Genomic DNA, 9,208 nt, shown 5'->3' with positions numbered 1-9,208 from the left:
CAAAACAAAAAGGTTCACTTGTCTTCTCCTTGTCTCATTTACACCTTCTGTTTCAACACTGGGACTGTGTTTATGTGTGGTCGTGTTTGGATGATGCCACTTTGGTCTATGACCCTATCTTAATAAGTTGTGTTCCCACATTCAATGATTTAGCCTAATATAATCTTGAAATCCTTACGAGTCTGTTGTGCTATATGAGTTTTGGATTGTTGGCTAATTTATTTTGTTGAGGGAGTTTCTTTGAGATGCATGTGTTTTGGCAACATTCTTGCTGGTTGTTTTTATCATTTTCATACATCAATGTTGCCTTCCTAAGCCTTATCTCGATTGATTTGCTCTCTTTTGTTCTTGGCTGTGTCTATGAGGTTGTTGGTCTTTTGATGCCACCTCAAATTTTAGACATGCGTGACTAGTCCATTTCATAGTCCACTCTCTTCTCCTTGTGCTTTTTGGAAGCTATGTTGTGTTTTTTGGACATCCTAGAGACTTATTTCTTGTATTCTTTCTCTTATGTCCTCAATTTTGAGCAAAAATTTAGGGTTCATCTTGCATGGTGCTTTCTTCAAATTTGACATTGATTGATGCCTTAAATTTTGATATTTTGGTGCTTTGTCTTGATTTTGCACTATGGTGTGTAAAGAAAAATTCATTGGTTGTCCCTTGTTTTGATAAATATGTTGCCTAAACTCTGTCTTTTTAGGGGAGTTTCTTTATGTGTAATGTATACACATTGAAATTAAATTCAGCCACTTGATTTTAATTGCTTTAGGTATGATTCCTTGCAACTTGTGCTCCATTTCTTATTCTTTTTAGTCTAATGCACTTTTGTGTTTGTTGGCTATTTATGGACAGTTTGCTGGATTAGTACATCAAAGGTTAATTCCTTTATGTTATATGATACTCAGGGGGAGTATTTTTGGACAAGTATATGTTTGTAATCCCCTTGTGGAGATTTGTTTTTGCTTGGGTAGTCTGTGCATCTTGATAGGGGAGTTGTGTTGTATTATTTTGAACAAGTGATTTTTGCTTTGGAATCAACCTATGTTATGTGCTTTTCACTTTGTTCAAATCTCATTCTCTGCCTTGTGTTTAATCCCCTTGTATGCTGACCCTCTCTCCTTGCCTTTTTGCACTTTCCTTATCAACAAGAGGGAGAACACTCTCAACCCCCATATTGCATATTGCTTCAAATTTCTGTGATATAATATGCTTGTCTTGTGCCTGGGAGTTTGGTTGTTGTTTTGCAGGTACTTCATTTCATCATCTCCATAGGTTTGGTTTTGGGTTGAGTGTTGTTAGAGAGTGTGTTGTCAAGGAAAGCCAAAAAGGGGGAGATTGTTAATGTATGCATTTTGGGTTTTTCTTTTGGCTTCCCTTGACAACTTTGTAATAGGATTTCTATTGTTATTTATCAAGCTCAAGTTTAGATTGAGAATAGCTTCTCTAGGTGTTCTTAACTAACAACTTTCATATGGAGGTTCATGCAAATTGACAAAGGTAAATTGTGCATTGCATAACATTGCATTAAACTGTTTTCATAAAATGATGACTAGTCATCTGTTTCTTGGATGACTAGTCATCTTTGCTCGCCAGCTTGATAACCAACTTTTTTGTCCTATTCCTTTTTCTCTCTCTCTGCTGCCACATGGGATTCTGACCTAGGGAACTTTTATGTGTAAATACCAAAGAATTCTTCCTTGGGCAGCCGTCACTTTTGGGGGAGAAGTTTTGGAAAGTTTCATAGCAAACTTTTGCTTCTTCTTCCTCAAGAGTAACCTTCATATTTTTCATCTTTGAGTTTTCCAAATTGTTTCTTTTTGAAAATTGCATTTGAAATATGAAAACTTCATCTTGCTAGATCAAACACTCTATCATATTCATCTAGGTCAGATTCAAGATTGATTTCTTCAAGAGTATGGTTTCTTGAAGAAATTGGTCATTTTCTCCATGAATCCAAATTTCATTTTTTGTATGAGTTAGAGCTTGCAAACTAGTGCCATGGGATGAAAGAGCTGGAGAAGGAGCTGCCATTGCCATGAAGAACTGAGCTTCAAGCTTTGCTAAGTTGGAGAAGAAGATTGCACAAATGAGGTATTGCTCATCTTCCTAAATAGATCTAGGTTTTGCTTGAGCTTGCTTGTGTTCCTTTGTAAGAATTTTTTTCTACTTAGTGGATTGCCTGGTCGGTTGATGACCCCCAGTTTTTCCCAATGGTGGGTTTCTGGGTGAACAATTTCTGATTGCATCTCTGTAATTTTTCTGGGTTTCTATTCTTGGTGGTTGACTAGTCATCGCATGAATTTCTGGGTTTGTGTTCTTGGTGGTTGACTAGTCATCGTATGAATTGTGGTTGACTAGTCATTGTATAAATTTTGGGTTTGTGTCCTTATAGTTGACTAGTCATCATTATCTGCTGTTTGGTGTTTACTTGATTATGATGATTTCACACACTTTCACCATAGTTGTTGCTAGCACAGGGGATGCCTAGATTGATGGGTCCTTCTGAGTGCCTAGGTTGTCACTAGTAATTCTCTAGGCCTGCAGGTATATCTTGGTATGCTCTGTGTATGTTATTGTTTGGTATAATTCATATCTAACAGTTGACTAGTCATAAGAGTATTTGGTCAAGGTCTAGAGTGTGTGAAGGTTGTTGCGTTCTTGATTGAATATCTTTTAAATTTACCCCTCGTCACCTAAGTACCAATTTCATAGTTAAGTCTCCGAATTAATTTTGTTTTTCAATTTTAATGTAATAACTCCCCTAACAGTTCAAGGGTTGAGAGTTGTGTATTTAGACAGGTTTGTCTGACGTTTCTGATTATCTCAGATTTTAATAAAATAATCCCAAGAGAATTCCTCTTAATTTCTGGTGGAATCCAGATTTCTTGTTACTCAAGGTTTCGCTTGAAACCTTTGTTGCTTGTGCTGCGTCACAGTCTCTCAATACTTGCAAAAGATAAAAGATGCTAGAGATCATCTTGTTGCAATAAGGGTTTCTTTTGATGATGATGATATTGTGATCTTGGCTCTTAATGGTCTTCCCCCAGAATATAATACATTTCGGTGTATGGTTCGAGGCAGAGAAAATGTGCTCTCTCTCAAAGATTTTATATCTTAGTTGCTTATTGAAGGAGCCATTCTTGAACATACTACCTATGCCACCCCTTTTGCCTCTATGATGATGGCGAACAATCAATCATTTAAAGGAAAATCTATTGTTCTTGCTGACGCTTCCACTTCTGCTCCATCTTATGTTTCATCTAGCCACAATGGTGGTCTCAATGGAGGTTTCCACTCTAGCCCTAATGGTGGCCCTTTTTCCCATAATGGTGGTCTCCCCTCTGGCCCTAATAGAGATTCCTTTTATTGAGTAAGAGGAAGACCTCAGTATCAGTTTTCATCTAGTCCAAGATCGTATCAAGCTCCACCAAATTCTAGCCTTGGCATCCTTGGTTCGGGATCTGATATTCTAATTTGTCAAATATGCAACAAGAAAGGTCATCTAGATGCTGATTGTTATCAACGACATCAACAATTCACTGTTCTTAATTCCTCAATTTAATGCCAAATTTGTTGGAAGTATGGACACACCCTTATTCAGTGTTACCACAGAGGCAATTTTTCCTATCAAGGCAAACCTCCTTCATCCAATCTTATTGCAATGCATGCCAACTATTCTCCTTCCTCATCAAATGAGCAATTTTGGGTGGCTGATATTGGAGCAGCTCATATGACGTCTGATTTGTCTCAACTCAGTCTTGCTACCCCTTTATCAGGAAATGAGACTATCACTACTGCAGGGGGTTCAGGTTTGAGTATTTCTAGTGTTGGTTCTTCTACTTTGAATACTTCACAGTGTTCTTTACAATTAACGAAAGTTTTGCATGTGCTAAAGATATCTCAGCATTTGCTTTCAGTGCATCGGTTATGTAAAGATAATAATTGCATATTTATATGTGATGCGTTTGGCTTTTGGATTTAGGACAAACTCATGGGGAGTGTTCTTCCCGAGGGACTATGTAGAGCTTAATTCCTTCATTTCCTTCACAACCTCATCCTAATCCAGCTGCTTCTCTCATCAAACAACATTTCTGCTTCCTTGGACATCCAGTAAACACCAGTCTGTGGCACAAGCGATTTGGTCATCCCTCCAATATCATTACTATTGCTCTTTTACATCAATCACAAGTTCCTTTTTCTTCAGACAAAATCCAATCTGTCTGTCATAATTGTTTAGAAGGAAAACTACCCAAACTTCCTTTTCATTATCCAGCAATAAAATCTGTAAAACCTTTAGAAGTGATTCATAGTGATGTGTGGGGTCCTTCTCCAACATTATCTATTGAGGGGTTCAAATATTATGTTAGCTTTGTAGATGAGTGTACTCGATTTACTTGGATCTTTCCAATGATTAATAAAGAAGAAGTTTACTCTATTTTTGTTCATTTTCATGCTTACTTAGTCACTCAGTTCTCTGCTTCTCTTAAAGTTTTCCAAAGTGATGGAGGTGGTGAGTATCTTAGTCATAAATTTCAACATTATCTTCTTGCTAAAGGTATCATTCATCATAAATCATGTCCCTATACACCTGAACAAAATGGCTTAGCCGAGAGAAAACACAGACATATCTTAAAGACTGCTATCACTTTATTGCAAAATGCTCATTTACCACCAAAATTTTGGTTTCATGCTTGTGCTACTTCAATCTATTTGATCAATAGAATGCCATGTAAAACTCTTCATTTCAAATCTCCTTACTTCTTATTATTTGGATCTGCACCAGACATTACTCATCTAAGGGTATTTGGTTGTGCTTGCTTTCCTTTGCTCAAGCCTTATAATACAAATAAACTTCAGCCCAAAACTTCTACTTGTGTCTTTCTAGGCTATGCAGAACAATATAAAGGCTATGTTTGTTTTTCTCTCACTACAAATAGACTATTTGTCACTAGACATGTCCTATTTGATGAAATTGTGTTTCCATTCACATCTGTCCATCCAGTAAGTGTTTCTTCATCACAATCTCTCCCTTCCTCTTCTCCTCCTCCATCTATTTCATTCACTAATACTGTCTTATCACCTATCCCTTCTCTTTCCATTTCCTCACCTTCTCTACCTATCTCTAAAGCCACTGAATCTTTGAATACATTTCCTCCTAGTTCATTTCCTGCTTCACCTTTTGCTACACAGTCTCCTCTCCCTGTGAACCTTGATTTTCAGCCTGAACATCTTCATGTTGTCTTGCCTCTACCACCTATAAATCTGCATCCTATGACAACAAGGTCTAAGAATGGAATCTCCAAAAGAAAGGCTTTTTCTACTTCTACATCTATTGATTTATCTACAATTGAGCCAAGTTCTTTCAAAGCTGCTTCTCAATCACTAGAATGGCAATCTGCCATGAAAGAGGAAATTGAGGCTCTTCATGCTCAAGGTACTTGGCATTTGGTTCCTCTTCCAGCTCATAAGAATCTTGTTGGCTGTAAATGGGTTTATAGAATCAAGAAGAATACAGATGGTTCTATAGCTAAGCATAAGGCTCGCTTGGTTGCTAAAGGATTTAGTCAAGAGGAGGGTATTGATTATTATGAAACCTTCAATCCAGTAGTAAAACCAACCACTTTTCGATTAGTTCTTGCTCTTGCCGCTTACTTTTAGTGGTCTTTAAGGCAACTTGATGTTAAAAATGCGTTCTTGCATGGCGTTCTTCAAGAGAAGGTTTATATGACACAATATCAAGGCTTTGAGAGTAAGCATTGATAAGTCCATAAATTTACACATTTATCTACTCTTTATACTTAGTGTTTGTAGGAGAATTTGATTTAAAAAGGACTTATTACTTTATTTTCTCAATTTTCAGCTTTCCAGAGCAAGTAATTTGTTTTCAACAGAAATACGACTTTTTGGTGGAGTTTTTGTACAAAACCAAGATGAAATCTAAGACCTTGAAGATGATTGTGGAATTTTTCTAGAATTTTCGAAGCAGCCAATAAGAGCAGTCTTTGAAGTTCAGTCAGCATAAGGTGCAATCCCGTCAAAACTGTGCTGTTGTGGAAGAATGACTATTTGAAGACTTTCCTGATTTGTCCTCAAGGCATGCCATATATGGCTAGGAACATAAGACCAAAACCTACAATTTACATATTTTTCCTGAATTTTCTTGGAGGAAAAACAATCCCAAATGTGCGTGCAAATTAGCTGACGTGTAATCCCAGTCCAAGTAAGAAGAGGAATCAATTACTTACCCATTTTGGATTTATGTTTTAATTAGGTTTTTCTTTACTGTTGGGCTGCTAAAAGCCCAGTTAGGGTGAGAATAGACGTGGGGTGTTTTATTTAAGCATGAGAAACAACTCCTTAAAGGGACATGCAAAGACTAGGAGAAATTGGAGACATCGGAAGAGTACCGCAATTGGCTAAGTTTGATTGTTTCTTCCTTATGTTTTTGCTTGTGTGATGTTGGATTCTTGATCACTGTGCTTAATACTTGGTTTCTTATCTTGATGCTTGATCACCATCTAGACTTTTAATTGAGTTAATCGGATGCAAATTAGAGTAAATACCATACTTAATTTGAGGCTTGCTTCATGTGATGAGGTTTTGTAATTTGTCTAGGGTACATACCATACTCCTAGGGTTTACATGCTTGTTCGAGGTTTTCACTGACCTTAATAAGTTTCTATGTGTTGATATTTGACCTAAATACCATAGGCGAATTGCATATAGGATATACGAGTTAGCCTAAATACCATATGTAATTCATGAAAAAGGAAAACTAAGCGGCGACATCAAATGGTTAGTTAATAGGTAGGTGAATACGAGGCTAGATCGGATTACTAGTGGTGAATTCATTGTCCTAGTGTGTTTATCAATTTGAATTTCTCATCCTTGTGTTTTGTGACTTTCTACTTGTTTTGTCTTTTAGTTTCATTGGTAATTAAATCATTCTTTAAAAAACCCCTTTCGTGTTTACGTGACCATGCTACGTGTTTAACTTCTTGTTTATATAGTTAGAGTAGTTAAAGTATTTTGTGAAGTAAATTAGATTAGACTAATTGGTAGTTGAACTCAATCCTCGTGGGAATGACCTCGTATTTGCCATACTATATTACGATTGACCTTGTGCACTTGCGAGTATAATTTGTGTTTAGACTAATCTTTATAATCTCCATTTTTCAGGTTGTCTAAAATTCACAACAAGCATCATCCTTCTGACTTTGTTTGCAGACTCAAGAAATCCTTGTACGGTTTAAAACAGGCTCCTCGTGCCTGGAATGAAAGATTTACTAGCTTCTTACCAAGCTTAGGTTTTCAAGCTTCAAGTACAGATCCATCTCTCTTTATTCAACATTCTTTGCTTGATACTGTGGTTTTGCTTCTCTATGTTGATGATATCATTCTCACTGGCAGTAATTCATCTCTTATTACATCTATAATTAGTGCTTTAACTCAGGAGGTTGATATGAAGGATTTAGGCCAGTTGACTTATTTTCTGGGGCTGCAAATTTTATATCAGTCTGCTGACTTGTTTGTGTCTCAGACTAAGTATATCAAGGAACTACTAGACAAGGTTGATTTGCAGGATTCAAAACCATGTTCTACTCCTTGTCTTCCTTATCACAGACTGTTGAAAGATGATGGCAAACCTTATTCTCATCTAGAGCAGTATAGAAGCATTGTTGGTGCTCTGCAGTACCTCACTTTTACAAGGCCGGATATTGCCTTCTCAGTGAATCAAGCTTGTCAATTTATGCATAATCCCATGGAATCTCATGTTGTGGCAGTTAAGAGAATCTTGAGGTATTTGAAAAGTACCATTGATTTTGGCATTTGGTTGTCTCCTTCATCTGCACGCTTATAGTGATGCTGACTGGACTGGGGATCCTAATGATCGCAGATCTGTTTGAGGATTTATTGTTTACTTAGGCTCTTGTCCTATTTCTTGGGCTTTTAAGAAGCAACACACTGTCTCTCATTCGTCCACTGAGGCAAAGTATAGGGCTTTGACATCTTTATTCCAGCATCATTGTTCCAATCTTATGCTTGGCTCCTCCAATCATGAGATTGAGGGGACATGTAAAGATATCAAAGGTCCTAATGCTGCCACATGTCAAAAGATTGAAGAAGAGAGTTGTTGAAATATTGTTAAGACTATTAGGCAGTTTAGGCAAAATGGTTAGCATTTTGTTAAAGAAGTTAGAGAAGTTAAGAGGTTAGAAACGTGTACACAAAGCTTTAACAAAGCTAGTAAAAAACCATCAATGTACTGTGTTGAGAGATTAATGTGGAGAGGGAAATCCTCTCTATTCTTCCCTACGAAGAAATCAAAAGTTGCAGCCCGTTGAGTAGGCGGAGGAAGGTAGGTTCATCCAAACGCATCATATTCAATTTTTCACCACCATTATTCATATCCAATGATAGATTTTTAATTGCTGGTTATTTTTCTCAAATACTTATGTAATCTAATCCCAGGTGCCACTACTTAAATACATGGACGAAGGAGTTTTGGTAGAAATCATATAATAGCAAATTTATAACCATACTATAATTCATTACAATGTTATCATTTTATTATATATAAAATTATATTAAATCATACGGTTTGTTACTTTGATACTACTTTATTACAAATATTAACAATATATTTATTCGCACTTCAAATATGAATACTACCGCCGTAGTTTTTTTATTTATGAAAAAATCAAAGCCCCTTATCGGATTTGAACCGATGACTTACGCCTTACCATGGCGTTACTCTACCACTGAGTTAAAAGGGCTTGTTTGATTCAATTCCTGAATAAAGCCACCATCTAAAATGCTGTTAGATTCTTTCTTCTTTCTTTGTTGTTGTCCATGTAGAATTTTGTACCATTTAATAGAAAAATTCTCAATTAAACAATTTTGTTTTGTAACTAATTGATTGTCTTCCATTGCAATAAAAGCTATTTGTAGGAAATGCTATGATATCCAAATCACTTTATCTTTTATGTAAAATAAAAAAAAAGGGCAAATAAAATGCCTTTAATAATAAAAAATTATATATTTTGTATCCATTAACAGATTAACTATACTAGTCCCACTCAAATTTGAGCAGTTTTTGGATATCAAACGGACCTCTCCAGAAGGTAATTTTAATGTGGCCGATTTCCCCTCATTTGCAATCAGTTTCGCTACAGCACCTGCTGCTCTAGCTAATTGTCCACCCTTT

At 36.4% G+C, this 9,208-nt stretch overlaps 1 non-coding gene across 1 annotated transcript; it reads right to left on the bottom strand.

The window, feature by feature from the left end:
- Positions 1–8,705: 8,705 nt before the first annotated feature.
- TRNAT-GGU lies at positions 8,706–8,777 on the bottom strand. The gene has a single exon. It is a non-coding gene; the product is annotated as a tRNA-Thr (tRNA).
- Between the last annotated feature and the right edge of the window lie 431 nt (positions 8,778–9,208).

This window comes from Prunus dulcis, unplaced genomic scaffold, assembly GCF_902201215.1.
Source record: "Prunus dulcis unplaced genomic scaffold, ALMONDv2, whole genome shotgun sequence".
NCBI lineage: Eukaryota > Viridiplantae > Streptophyta > Magnoliopsida > Rosales > Rosaceae > Prunus > Prunus dulcis.
The sequence above is the reverse complement of the archived record's forward strand: the minus strand, read 5'-3'. Positions and strand labels throughout refer to the sequence as shown.